Source organism: Nicotiana tabacum, chromosome 12 (genome assembly GCF_000715075.1).
Source record: "Nicotiana tabacum cultivar K326 chromosome 12, ASM71507v2, whole genome shotgun sequence".
NCBI classification, from domain to species: domain Eukaryota; kingdom Viridiplantae; phylum Streptophyta; class Magnoliopsida; order Solanales; family Solanaceae; genus Nicotiana; species Nicotiana tabacum.
This window is the reverse complement of record NC_134091.1, coordinates 1,921,769-1,935,583: the sequence shown is the minus strand read 5'-3', so window position 1 is coordinate 1,935,583 and position 13,815 is coordinate 1,921,769. Positions and strand designations below refer to the sequence as shown.

The 13,815-nt window shown below is 36.5% G+C and overlaps 1 long non-coding RNA gene across 1 annotated transcript; it reads right to left on the bottom strand.

The window, feature by feature from the left end:
• Positions 1-1,625: 1,625 nt before the first annotated feature.
• On the bottom strand, positions 1,626-9,489 carry LOC107792028 (uncharacterized). Its single transcript, XR_001649397.2, has 3 exons — positions 9,082-9,489; positions 8,374-8,465; positions 1,626-1,896 (listed from the first exon to the last, which is right to left on the bottom strand). It is a non-coding gene; the product is annotated as an uncharacterized LOC107792028 (long non-coding RNA).
• Between the last annotated feature and the right edge of the window lie 4,326 nt (positions 9,490-13,815).

The following is a 13,815-nucleotide window of genomic DNA, read 5'->3' as shown; positions in this document are numbered from 1 at the left end:
AAGTAGACCTTAGAGTTAGTTATCATCGTGTGAGAATGAGAGCTGGAGAAGAACACAAAACTATATTTAGAACTCACCATGGACTATGGCATTTCAGAGTCATGCTATTTGGGCTGACTAATGATCCCATCACATTTCAGTCCCTGATGACCATTGTGTGAAGTGAACAAATGAGAAAATTTATACTGTTATTTTTTGATGATATACTAGTTTACAGTAAAAGGATGGAGGAACATTTGAAACATCTTGAGGTTGTGTTGCAGCTACTAAGGAAGAACCAATTATTTGCCAAAAGAATCAAGTGTGAGTTTGGGAAATCACAGGTAGAATATTGGGACATATCATCTCTAGGAATGAGGTAAGAACTGATGACAAAAATGTCATGACCCATTTTCAGAACAAGCCGTGGCCGGCACCCGATCACTAAACTTGACCGAGCGACCATCTACACTTATCAAATCTATTATAAGTTCAATTTTATATGTAACAAGGAAATACTTTTAATTAATTTAAATATCTAAAATAAACTAACTCCAAAACTTTATTCGTAGTAATCATTGAAATATTGTTAAGTTATTATCAAAAGATCTAAATTATTAACCCACCGACTGTGTCTATGAAGCCTCTATCGACACTGCTTAGGACATGAGATTGCCTGGCTAGTTCTCCAAGTAAATAAAGAAATAACTAAATAAAGATGACTCAAAGGAATACTCCACGAACAAAAGCGGAGCTCACCAATAGCACTGGAAAAGAGGGAAGTCCTAACCTATAGCCTGCTCGCCTGCAAAACCGGTTCCTACGTTGTACCGTAGACCAACGTAGGTTCCAAAAAGAGGACGTCAGTATCATCTATTGTACTTAGTGAATCTGAACGACAAGGAACGAAACCTTAATAACATATACATTACGAGCAAAGATTCTAAGTGCATGGAAAACTTAAAGCTTCTAAGAACAATTCTAAAATAATTGCATAATAGCAGTTTATAAATATTCTAAAAGAAATTCTTTTGTTTTTCTTTCTTATAAAAAAAATACTTCACTTTATACTTCGGGAGTTCCAACTATCCTAAATTTTTCTTTCTTAGTCACTGTATGATCGATACGGTTTCGATCCCAACCTGAACAAATAGGCCCAATCTACGATGTGCCACTCACTTCATGGTTTTCAGCGCTCATGTATCATACCTTAGCATGACTAAGTAAATTCTCAGCAACTCTAGGCTCGTGTGCTCCTACTTTGACACAAGTAGTTTTAGGAAGTCAATGTCTTGGTCAGGACCCTCGGCCTGGATTATGACCCCTTCTCAGAATAGTGGATACTCCCAAAAATCTTTTCTTTCTAAAACTTCTTGTTGTAACTTTTCGAGTCTAAATCTTTTCTGGAACATCCTATATATACTCATACCGGTATCCTTAAATGTAAAGAATGTGTCACAACCCAAACCTATGGGCCGCAACGGGTACCCGGTACCCAACTCAACCGAGTACCAACGTAATGTATCTTTTCGTACCATACTCTTATAGGTAAATGAGATGGAAATGCTTCCATGAAATAAGTAGAATAAAACATGGAGAAATACTCGATATTGGACGATCCAAAATTTAATCCAAACTTATACATATGACATACGAGCCTATAGGGCCGGCATGATCCTTTATATACTCAAAACATAGGACGACAAGTCCATACAAGAATCCTTATACATGACATCTATCTACAAGCCTCTAAGAATACATAGTATTATAAAAGTCGGGAAAGAGCCTTGCCATACCAAACAATACACATTTAAATCATACTAACCAAACAATCAACTTCAAAGCAAATAGAATGCACCAACATCTTCCGCTGAGCTGATCACCTAATTGGAGGACTCTCGACCTGTCTATCGGGGCCTGCAGGCATAAAATGCAGCGTCCCCAGGCAAAAGGGACGTCAGTACAAATAATGTACCGAGTATGTAAGGAATGAAAATCAGTAGACAATAGACACGAGAGAAACATGGAGTAAAAGACTCAACATGTAAATCTGAATAGCTCTGTAAAATCATTTAATATTTAAAATGTTATGCATATACGTATAAATTTCATGTCGTGCATAGGTACATATGTTCATAACATCATCAAGGCTCTGAGGGTATCCCATCATATCATCTTGTCCACTGTGGGCAAAATCATCAATGTATACCAGCTGATCAGGTGGTGGTGCGTATATAACGCCATAACATTTTCCATATCCCATATACATATATACATACATATATACATATATATATATATATATATATATATATATATATATATATATATGTGTGTGTGTGTGTGTGTGTGTGTGTGTATATAACGTCATCTGAGTCATGGGTAAATGAACATATAAATGAATGCAATGCATGAGAAGTACGTTAATAAAACTTCTCGGAACATCATTAGACCCTTATACCTCTGATTAATATCATAAAATAAACTTTTTCCAACATACGTATTTTTCTGAGACCCATGAACAGATGATAAAATAATAGAACACATGAGAATTCAAGAATATAGGCAACTCTAATACTTCTATGAATAGAGTCATTTATGCAAGTTGTGCATTTTCTCGATGCATTTGTATCGTACGGATCATGCCAAAAATAAAGAAGGAATAACCTTAACATACCTGAACCGATTTTCTTGAAAATCCATCTAACATATGTCAATTGCGACAACATGTAATGGTGGATTAAAGTAGGAAAAAATCCGTATGATATTCTTGAGGAAGATTACACCGTACTCCCTTAGAATCGCAAAATCCTGTTGCATTTATCTGGTGTAACTTCGTATAACAGTCTGTGGATACAGAGAGCCTCTGTCTAGGTTCAATAGGACTAGGTGAGACACCAACTATGCTTCCTCTCATTTTGTTTTTTTCTAACTCAATTCCAGCTTAAGGAAGACAACATCTGACTTGGAAAATAATAAACCAAGTTCATGTTTTCAAAGATTCAAGAAAACAATTATGTAAAAATCAGTTCTTGATTATTTGGAAAAGAAAGAAAAGGCATGATCTAGAAAGACAGAGACAATGCCAAACAAGTTATTTTTTATAAATCTTTCATTAAGTGGGGAGTGGGCCCCACTTTGCAAGATGACTAAGCCACTAAATTCACCAATTTATGCCACCTTAAAATGTGACTTATGAGTCACTTAATTAACCATCGTATGGTTGCCACGTTATGGGGGGTGGGGTTTAATCTTATCCAAATCCAAATATATCCCCAATTAATTAGGCAATATCTCATTACCCGATAATTAATCAATTGCCCGTAGAATTGAGAATTATTCCCACTTACTTAAAATATTACTCACTTTTTACATACCTTATACACCTTACTATTATGGTCATGTGGTACTTTGTATGGTACTAGTCCATAAATACCGAGTATTTTAGCTTGAGCCGTATTTTATCCCAACATGCCAAACTTGGACGAAAATTCGTTTTCTTTGACTTGCGTCCCCTTTCATCTTTACGAATTTACTTATTACTTGTTTAAAATAGCATAATTCTTATAATCTCCAAATAATCTTTTCCTTGGACTGATGTCAGTTACCTTATGACAAATTCAACGTACAACACTATAGGGTGCAACATCGTCATAATGTAGTACTGCGGGACGTGACATCTCACTTCCGGGTTCTCATTAATTTATTTATGGCGTGTTTTCATGTACGAAAATATGGGGTGTAACATCATTACCCCCTTTGGAACATTCATCCTCGAATGTTGACTGATGCGCTTATCGTTCTCATATCCGATAGCTCTTGCGAATACTTTAGTAGTCCTTTTGCCATCTAGGCAACTGTTCTATGAATAAGTCCAAAGGCCAGGGCATTCCCCCCTTTAGGCCTCTTTCCCACGCCATGACTTGTGATTGAATTCCTTCCAATCTCGTAATTGTTTCTACCTTTAATTATGCTACTTCTACAATATTGACCTTGTATGTGTGCCTATGCGACTCTCCTCTCCTTTTTCCTCCAGCTTTTAGCCAATCCTGAAGTTCTTCGCTTGGTATTTGTCGAACTTAGGAATATTGCTATATCTTATTTTATAGACCTGGTTATCTATTCGTATGACTTGACTGCATCTACATAGGTCAAACTATACCATAACTCTTATCTCAATTTCTTGTTACTGAGGTCTGCTACCAAATCTCAGATTATTTTCGTTGCTTATCTCATACGTATAAATCTATGTCCTCTAATGCCTCCACATTATTGTTCATCTTTAAAAATGACGGTCTAATCTCCTCTCATACTTTATAACTTTTATCCATCCATTGTTGATTCACCTCAATTTCGATCCATAATCTACCCCTGATAACTTAACCTTTTATGTAATATTGCTACTAGGTTTCACGTTTTATCGGGGAGCATCTGAAATAATTAGATTGATCCACCTAGGGCGATACCCTGCTTTTATAATCGTATCTCACGGCATCCCAATGTGATTCACCTTGCGTGGGTATTTTAATCCTGTCCAATTCATAAGATCCCCTTCTTTTATTCGTCAGATCATTACTCAATCTAAGGCCCAAACGTCATTTTTTTTGTCTATAATAACTACACCCCCATTTTATTAACAGGGCAACATTCTATCTCTTCTGAATGTTATTAGTCTTAGACTCCTTTGAGTTCATTCAGGTTATATTGAACTTTCTATAACTTAGAGAAACCATTAGCTTTCTTGTTTTCACGGGTCTTAATCCCGATGACTTATCCGTTCTCGTCACCATCTCACTCGCCCTTTCTCATTCTTACTCCTGTCATAAAACTTTGTCACTACTATACTTTAGCTTGGGATCCATACATATCTATTTATATTATTCACGCCCTTCCTTTAACTTGCTTGCACCATAGATTTCCTAATGTTGTTCTGGAACATCAAGTGAGACATCACATTGTCTCAAACTATTCTTTACTCTCATAATCAGGCTTTTCGATACCTAGACCATAGGCTAGAAGATATGCTACTGACGTTGCTGCTATCATTCCTGGATATAGAATCCCCGCACTTCTAGCCTTCTATCCCAAGTATGGAATATTCTCAACCTTCTACTTTTGAGTATCTCATTCATTGTTCACCTTTACCTTACTTTCCTTAATGCCTCACATCACATCTTCTATCTCTTTCATGACCTTCCCTCCACATAGATATAATTCACATCCATGTATTGAACTTGTATTATAATACATGCACCTTTTTAAACAATCTCGTGAGAGCTTCATACTAACTTCTTATGAGGTTGGGACACCTCTAACTGGCTTTATCGTAGTGCCATTATAGAATATGGCTACTACATTATCTCTCTTGTACCTTTGATAGTAAGAGTGATTCTGCAATGTTTTCAATCACGATTTCTATAATTTTCAGGGTCCAATAATTAGATTCCTGATTTACTTTGCTGATGTATATCTTTAGTTTCCTCCTTCTTCTTATCAGCCTTTATGTAGGCTTAAGCTATCTACCGATATGTGGTTCATGGTATTAGTCATTACTTTAGCCCTCCATGGACGCTATGGAATATCCACGATACAATCTTCTAATAATTCATTCCTTTGTCTATGACCTGGGCTCATTTTTTCTTTTAACTTATACTGAAATCTTCTACAGCTGTATGATTGTCAACATATATGCTGCATAGATAATACTCCAAACTCTTAAGTGCATTCATAACATAACCAAACTCTGGATCGTTGATCGAATGATTCTTTCATTCCTTCGTATTTTTCTTTAAATGTAAGTCATTACCTTTCCTGGTCTTTCTTCCCCCTTGTTGCGTGCATACTTAGCTTATCTTAGATCTTACGCAAGCCGAAATTTTCGTACAACTCATATGATCTTCGAATATTGCTTTTGAATTTACTTCCCGCTCACTAGCCAGGGTAGGTTCCTCTTTCTTATGGAGGACGTACAATGTTGTTGTGAAACTAGTGTTACAAGACCATTCCTCTTTAGGTCGCTGAGTTCAGGTTGTAGCCTTCTTCCTTATTTTCCTTAACTTGTCTTCCATTGTAGTACTTCGGGAGGACTCCCTGACTCTTGTAAAGATGTGAACTTCTTGAATCAACTACTAACTACTCGTTGGCCCATTCTCATGTCAATATTCCGCAAAATCTTTCTTGGGTTATTTCCTTTGTCTTAACTTACGTCTCGCACTGACTCCTTATTTACCAATAACATCTCGGGCAGGGACCCTTACTTCCTCTCATTAACGTCATATTTGCATAATGTTCTAGAATTGTAGCATATACGTAGGAGCTGAGTAAGTGTAATCTCATTCCTTTTTCGTATTTACCGCATTCTTCATTTACCATTCCATGATTACTAGAACCACTTAATTCTAACTTCTTGCCACATCACTCTATATTCCCCCCTTTAGGAGAGTACTAAGATTTAGCACTATGATGATCTACCTGTAGATGTTTTACCTCTTCAGCCTTGGCATCTTCTCACATCATCGACGACCCTTACTCGCCTTGCGGTAATCCTTCTATACCAAGAAAATGAAATTTCTTACTCGCGAGGGTGGCATAGTGTAACTGGCACACATAGTCCCTTAAGCTTAACTTTGCTCACATTGCTTGCTTTAGGGAAGTGTCTTCCTGAACGGCCATTTTCTGAATTTCTCCTGAATCTTCTTCTATTGTCCATTCTACTATCGCCGAAATGAAATCTGAAATTCTCATGATGCCGACTATTTTCAAATCACTCAGTCCCTAATTCACGTTTAGTTTATCTTGTTCACCAGCCCATACTGAGTTCTATTGCTCTGGGGTCTAACTTTTCCTCTTGGTAATCGCGCTAGAGTTGCGAACTTATTTCTCGAAATGAGGACATGACCGTATGACCTATACTCTTTTGTTGTCCTAAGGCTTGTCACCTCTCGTCTCTTCCTTCACTTGACTATAGATTTTGTAATATTGTCATCTTTTGATCTACCGTTGTCATCCATGTACCACATCTTACTCATAATGCTTCATTAACTCTTTTCTTTTTTCCCACTAACATTTATGCCTATTACTTTATTCTGAAAACTTGAACAAGACATTCTTTTGCTTTTAGCTTCCCTTTGCTCCATCCAGTGGCTCTTCAAGTTGCTTAATGTTCTCGCTTTACTAGGGACGCGAGCCACACTAAGGTAATATGTATCCCTTCAAGGCTTATAATGTATGTCTTTGTAGTACTTATATCTGGCTACACTATTTTAGAGTGTACCATCTGGGTGTCTCACAAGGAGATCTACTAGCACACTTGCAATATCATTCGGAAATATCAACTAACACAAACAATCCATTCACTACTTTGGTTTACTCTAACTCCAGCCAGATCTTAATATCATGTCCTTCTCTTAAACTACACAGGTTAGCCCCCAATAGGATATAACTGAGATGGGTGTGGCCAATTCTACATACATTTTTTACTGTTGAAGGTAAGTCACAATGCTTATACTTTTCTGCCGGAGTTGATAATACCGATAATCTTCATTAACTGGGTACCCCGTACCCTTCTCATCTTGCTCCTTTTACTTGTTGAAGCTTGTATCTATCTTCTGAATCTCTTATTGCCTTTCACCATATAGGTCGATAGATATTATTGCCTTAAGGCTCCTTATCAAGAAGCTTACACGTAAGGTACATATATGTTCTGCTGAAGACCTCATATTTATCCATCATAGGAATGATGCAAACTCGAGTTCCTCTAACTCAACTCTTCCACAGCTATATCTTTTACCAATTGTCTTTCTGGATGTACACATCGTTGTATTACGAATAAGATAGAGTTTAGGAAATTGAGTTCTTATAACTGAGCTCTACCACACGATCTAGAGTAAGAAGAAAGAGTGACGGTCCTAAATTCCCTATAGCCTCATGCTTATAAGTGTGGTGCACGACACACCCATAAACAAGACTCTACTAGACACAGCTTATAGACTCCCTAGGATAGAACTGCTCTGATACCACTTTTGTCATGACCCAAACTCATGGGTCGCGACGGGTACCCGATACCCTACTCAACCGAGTACCAACGTAACATATCTTTTCGTATCATACTCTTATAGGTAAATGATATGGAAAGGCTGCCATGAAATAAGTAGAATAAAGCATGGAGAAATACTCGATACTGGATGATCCAACATTTAATCCAAACTTATATATATGACGTATGGGCCTATAAGGCCGGCATGATCCTTTATATACTCAAAACATAGGCCGACAAGGCCATACAAGAATCCGTATACATGACATCTATCTACAAGCCTCTAAGAATACATAGTATTGTAAAAGTCAGGATAGAGCCCCGCCATACCAAACAATACACATTTAAATAATACTAACCAAACAAGCAACTCCGGAGCAAATGGAGTGCACCAACATCTTCCGCTGAGTTGATCACCTACTTGGTAGACTCTCGACCTGTTTATCGGGGCCTGCGGGCATGAAACGCAACATCCCCACAAAAGATATAAGAGAAACATGGAGTAAAAGACTAGACATATAAGTTTGAATAGCTCTGTGAAATCTTTTAATATTTAAAATGTTATGCATATATGTATATAACTGTCATGTCGTGCATAGGTACATATGTTCATAACATCATCAAGCCTCTGAGGGCATCCCATCATATCATCTTGGCCACTGTGGGCAAAATCATCAACGTATACCAGCTGATCAGGTGGTGATGCGTATATAACGCCATAACCTTTCCCATACCTCATATTATACGCATATATAACGTCGTCTAAGTCATGGGTAAATGAATATGTAAATGAATATAATGCATGAGAAGTACGTTAATAAAACTTCTTGGATGTCATAAGACCCTTATACCTCTGATTAATATCATAAAATAAACTTTTTTCAACATACGTATTTTTCTGAGACCTATGAACATATGATAAAATAATAGAACACATGGGAATTCAAGAATATAGGCACCTATAATACTTCTATGAATAGAGTCATTTATGGAAGTTGTGCATTTTCTCGTTTCGTTTGTATCGTACGGATCATGCCAAAAATAAAGAATGAATAGCCTTAACATACCTGAACCAATTTTCTTGGAAATCCATCTAATACACGTCAATTGCGATAACATGTAATGGCAGATCGAAGTAGGGGGAAATCCATATGATATTCTTGAGGAAGATTGCACCGTACTCCCTTAGAATCGCAAAATCCCGTTGCATTTACGTGGTGTAACTTCGTATAACAACCTGTGGATACAGAGAGCCTCTGTCTAGGTTCAATAGGACTAGGTGAGACACCAACTATGCTTCCTCTCATTTTGGGTTTTTCTAACTCAATTCCAGCTTAAGGAAGACAACATCTGACTTGGAAAATAATAAACCAAGTTCACGTTTTCAAAGATTCAAGAAAACAATTATGTAAAAATCAGTTCTTGATTATTTGGAGAAGAGAGAAAAAGCATGATCTGGAAAGACAGAGACAATGCCAAATAAGTGATTGTTGATAAATCTTTCATTAAGTGGGGTGGGCCCCACTTTACAAGATGACTAAGCCACTAAATTCACCAATTTATGCCACCTTAAAATGTGACTTATGAGTCACTTAATTGACTCTTGTATGGCTGCCATGTTATGCGGGGGAGGGGGTTAATCTTATCCAACTCTAAATATATCCCCAATTAATTAGGTAATCCCACTTACTTAAAATATTACTCACTTTTCATATACTTTATACACCTTACTATTATAGTCATGTAGTACCTTGTATGGTACTAGTCCATAAATATCGAGTATTTTAGCTTGAGCCGTATTTTATCCCAACATGCCAAACTTGGACGATTTTCTTTGACTTGCTTCCCCTTTCACCTTTACGAATTTACTTATTACTTGTTTAAAATAGCATAATCCTTATAATATCCAAATAATATTTTCCTTGGACTGATGTCAGTTAATTTATGACAAATTCAACATACAACACTACAAGGTGCAACATCGTCGTAATGTAGTACTGCGGGACGTGACATCTCACTTCCGGGTTCTCATTAATTTATTTATGGAGTGTTTTCATGTACGAAAATATGGAGTGTAACAGAATGACATAAGAATGAAATAAACATTAAAAAGTATTTCTAAAGATTCTTGCTTCTTCATGAATTTTCAACATGAAAATGGCTTGCGTGAGTACCTCGCTAGGACGTGCTTTTTTTGTGCTTAGAAGTCCTTTTCTTTGAATTCCTTGAAAATTTCCCTAACCCTCTTTCATTCAGGCTTAAGGCTTAAGGCTTTAAGCCTTTTTATTTTCCTTACAATAGGACAGACTACTCAATGGGCTTTAAGCCCAATTCTTAAGTCTTTTTTTTAGAATTAACAAGTATTTAATGGTACTCATCTTTAATAATTAAAATTATTAAAATTATTAATATTTCCCTAATTATATATCCAATTACTTATAAATAAATAAGTAATTGATAAGTCAATCATAAGGGTTTAAATCCGCTATAGAAGCAGGGGTGAGCATAAAATCCGAAAAACCGAATTCCGAATCGGACCGAATTAATTTGGTATTTCGGTTTCGGTTTTTTCGGTATTTCGATCTAATTTGGTACTAAATTTTTTGGAATTTCGGTACGGTTCTCGGTATTAGGATCTTGAAATTTCGGTATACCGAAATATCGAATTACTAAATTTTTAAATACTTTTAAAAATAATTCTCAGTCCACTCTAGCGCCCCAACCTACTAATTTTAATTATAATTTCCAGCCCACTCCAGCGCCCCAGCCCAAGCCCAAGAAATTGTCTTGCTCTTTCGGTCAATTAGGGTCTAAACTCAAAACTCTGAAGAGTAAAGATTAGGGCATTAGCGAGCGGCAGTCACAACTCCAACTCCTCACTCTTCATAAAGTCAATTACATTGGATTTAGGGCGATAGTTTCACAAATTTCGGGCAAACGAAGACCGAAATTCAAAGAGATCGGTTGCTATTTCAGAAGCTTGTCTCGAAGTTTTTCTTTTATCCTTTTTCTTATGATAAACAATTGTTTTTTTAATTAATAAGTTAAGTATTGCTTACATTGATTTCAGAGATACTTAGACAAAGTAGTAAACCCATTAGGAAATTTAAATTTATTGATATAGAGTCACATTTTTATTTGTTGGGTGCTTCTTGCAATTTTTTGAATTATTTAAGTTTTTGAAATTTGAAACAGAAAGTGATAGCTTGAAATAACTTTAGTGTAGTTGGTCAATTCAATTATCTTACTTTGTTAAAGTAATGAAGTGAAATAATCACACCTGATAGGAATGCCCTCTCTGTTTTTGTTGTTTTTGTTGCACTGTGTGTTTAATTCTGCTGCTACTGGTAATGTTGCTACTGTTAATTCTGCTACTGTTAATGCTGCTACTGTTGCATATATTTTCTGCCAAAAGATTACATTAAACTTGGCCATTTTTAGAGAAAAAATTTGCAGCATGTTACTGCTGCTACTGTCGCATGTTAGCTGCCTGTTAAAATTTGTTAATACTGCTGCTACTTGGCCATTTGCAGCATGTTTGCTACTGAAGAAATGGCTATTCGATTTAAGGTTCTGCCAATTCTTTGAATTGATATAATATGGTTATAACCAAAATCGTACCGAACCAAAATAAGAAATATTGAACCATACCGAAATATTTTGGTACGGTATTTGGTATACACAATTGATAAACCGAATACAGAAATACCGAACCGAAATTCTTAAATACTGAACTGAAATACCGAATGTCCACCCCTAAATAGAAGTATAATTTTTATGCACTCAAGGCAAGATTAAAAAAATTAAATTCTATAATTAGCGTGTGTTGAAACTTTTATAGATTTGAGGAGTGTTACAATATTCCCTCCTTGAAAACATTTGTCCTCGAATGTTGCTAGCACTATTCACTTGAACTTCTTAAATTTTCTTAGCACTACTCACTTTCTCAAGGGACTTAAAATTTTGGCTAACTCCTCAAATTTTCAAAAATTTTGGCAGAGTCTCCCCTATAAATTGGAATATCCAAAAAAATATCCCTGTCACCAATACTACAACTACACCACCAACTACCAAATAACTATAACAAATCATTCATAGGCACCATACACAGCTCATAAACTAATTACTCACACTACGGCAAGAAGGTACCACAATAACCAACCAAAATCTAAAGCACAATACTTCACAAAAAGTAAATCACATTAAAGAATTAAATGTACTCTGGCATGGTACTAATTTATTTAATAACTAAATATACTCTGACAAAAACTAAATTACTTCAACAACTAAGTATAATCTATTAAAGACATAAACATTTGCTAACTTGAATTTCATAAATGAAATATAAATGTCATGCCAAACCTAGGTTCACATACCTTGTTCCTCAAATAAATAAGGATACTTCTTACTCATATCTTCCTCCACCTCCCACGTAGGCTCTTTTAAATCATGATTACTCCATAAAACTTTTGCCGAAGTTATATCTTTTGTTCTCAACTTTCTTACTTGCCTATCGAGAATTTTTATAGGTACCTCTTCATAAGTCAAGCCTTCTTTAATTTCTATGGTGTCGGCAGGTATTATATGCGACTCATCATGAATGTATTGTCTAAGCATAGACACATGAAAGATAGGATGAACAGAGGACAACTCAACTGGCAATGCTAGCTCATAAGCCACTTTTCCCTTCTTTTCTATAATCTCATAAGGCCCGATAAACCTAGGACTAAGTCGCGATGCCTCTTATCAGAATAAGACTTTTGATGACTCTGAGCCGCTTTCAGTCTTTCTCTGATTAGATGTACTTTCTTTAAGGCCTCACAAACAAACTCTGGACCAATCAACAACACCTCTGTTGGTTCAAACCAACCCACTGGAGACTTACATCTTCGCCCATACAATGCTTCATAAGGAGCCATACTAATGCTGGCCTGATAGTTGTTATTGTAAGCAAATTCTATAAGTGCAAATGATCATCCCAATTACCTCCAAAATATATAACACATGCACGCAACATATCTTCGAGAGTCTAAATGGTCCTTTCTGCCTGGCCATCGATCTGTGGATGAAAAGCGGTGCTCAAATTGACCTTGGTACCTAATCTTTTCTGAAATGCCTCCCAGAAATGTGCCGTGAACCGAGGGCCTCTGTCAGATATGATTGAAATTGGAGTACCATGCAATCGAACTATTTTTTTAATGTACAACTACGTATACTGCTCTGAGGAATCTGTCATCTTTACTGGTAGGAAATGCGCGGACTTTGTCAGTCGGTCTACAATAACCCAAATTGAATCATGCTTACGGTATGTGCGAGGCAGACCTACTAAGAAATCCATGTTAATCATCTCCCATTTCTACTGTGGTATCTCTATATCTTGAGCTAGGCCACCAGGCCTCTGATGCTCGGCTTTGACTTGCTGGCAATTCAAACATTTGGCCACATGATCTGCTATTTGCTTCTTCATGCCTTTCCACCAATACAACTCTTTCAAGTCCAGATACATTTTGGTAGCACCTACATAGATAGAGTACCTCGAACTGTGAGCTTCTTCCATTATGACCTTCCTAAGCCCATCTACATAAGCACACATAACCGATCATTCAACTTCAAAACTCCATCACCTCATAGAGTGAAAGCAGTGATTTTTTTGTTTCTGACTCCTTCTTTTAACTTCACTAAGTACAGATCTTCATCTTGCTTAGCCTTAACATGCGCAACAAGAGAGGACTGCGCTAAGGCATAAGCTGTTACACCTCTTTCTTCGGTCTCATCCAATCTAATTCCATCATTTGCTAATT